Genomic DNA, 1,769 nt, shown 5'->3' with positions numbered 1-1,769 from the left:
AAGACATGGAGACCCAGAAACTTATACTCACACACACACACACACACACACACACACACAGACACACACACACACAGAGCAGCAGCAGATGTTAGGCAGTGTGTGAGCGCGTGGCAGAGGCTACAGCAGAATGACAGTGAATATTGCTTCTTCACCATTCAGCTCTCTGTCTCTGGTGGTTCGACTCCCCTCTCCCCCCTCTCCCCCCTCTCCCCCCTCTCTCCCCTCTCTCTCCTTCATACCAGCCTTTCATTCTCCCACGCCTCACCCTCCCTCATCGCATCTCCTCACTGACGAGGTGTTTCTGTTTCCTCTCTCTCTCCCTCATATTAAGATGCAGCTACGTCAGGATCTGCCCCCCGGGTTGTTTCCCTTCTCTTACACCATCATCATCATCATCATCATCGCCACAGTCGTTATCATCAACAAACCTCATTAGTCGCAGGTAGCGCCATTATTTTTGAAATATTAATTCCTGCTGCTTCCCCTCCAGCGAAGTCTGTTAAATAAGATGGTGGGGGAGGGGGCGAGGCGAAGCCGACCTTTTGGCGCAGCTCTGCTGATTCGCCACCACCTGTTACCGTCGGCAACGCGCCCGTCTAAAGAGCGGAGGGTTGAATATTCATAAGAGTGTGGATCGCGCGTCGAGTCAAAGTCCGCGGGCCGCGCTGACCAGCGAACGGCCGGCCGTCGGGGGCAGCTGTCAGGAGATAAACCTGCCCAAAATATAATACTGACAACCGAAAGACAGAAGAAATCACCGTGTTCTGGAACACTCATCTCTATTTTATGTGAGAGGTTTATTTTAACCTCTCTCTCTCTCTCTCTCTCTCTCTCTCTCCTCCCTTTCTTGCCCTCCCTCTCTCTCTCTTTCTCCCTCCCTCCTCTCCCCTCTCTCCCCCTCTCCTCCCCTCCTCTCCCTCTCTCATCCTCCCTCCCTCTCCCCCTCCCACCCCCATCCTCCCTCCCTCTCCATCTCCCACTCTCCTCCATTTCTCTCTCTCTCTCTCTCTCTCTCTCTCTCTCTCTCCCTCCTCTCTCCCTCCCTCCCTCTCCCTCACCCCACCTCCGTCTCCTATCCCTCTCCAACCCCCCCCCCCCCCCTCCCCCCCTCTCTCCCAGAGTGCTAATTGATACATGTGCTGACAGCCGATGACACAGCACTCCGAAGGCGCCGCAAATTAGCGCGCGGTGACGAGGCACCGCGACCATCTGCACGTCAAACGCACGCGCGCCAACGCCATGAATTAGATATGAAAGGTCAGCGCCGAGTCGAAGGAGAAGAAGAAGAGAGGAAGAAACTTTGGCCCATTTAGTTTCATGAAGTTGAATCACCTTTAATATATTAGATGACCTGGACGTCCCGATTTAAGGGGGATTTTTGTTTTCAATTAAAAATCGTTAAGACTCTCTCCCTCTCTCTCCTTCGCTCTGGATGCTGCTTTGCATTTTATTTTGTACATGCATTCTTAAATATGCAATGTCATTCCCTTTCGCCAAAACCCCTCTTTCCGCAGTCCCCATTGTTGGATTTGACAAATGGCTCATTTCCACACGATGAATCACAGATTTTTGAGGTTTTGCCAAAAAACATGTCAAAAAGTGACACCTACAAGCTGCTCTACCCACTCACTGTAAAACTAAATCATTTTTTTCCTAAACATTTGGTTATCACATTACTGGCAAACTCCGGCGGAGGGCCCACTCACTGACGCTCCACTCATCTCCGGTAAATACAAATAAAATAAAATACCACGTTGATTCGTCTG

This window comes from Gadus morhua, chromosome 5 (genome assembly GCF_902167405.1).
Source record: "Gadus morhua chromosome 5, gadMor3.0, whole genome shotgun sequence".
Lineage (NCBI taxonomy): Eukaryota > Metazoa > Chordata > Actinopteri > Gadiformes > Gadidae > Gadus > Gadus morhua.
This window is presented reverse-complemented; position numbering follows the sequence as displayed.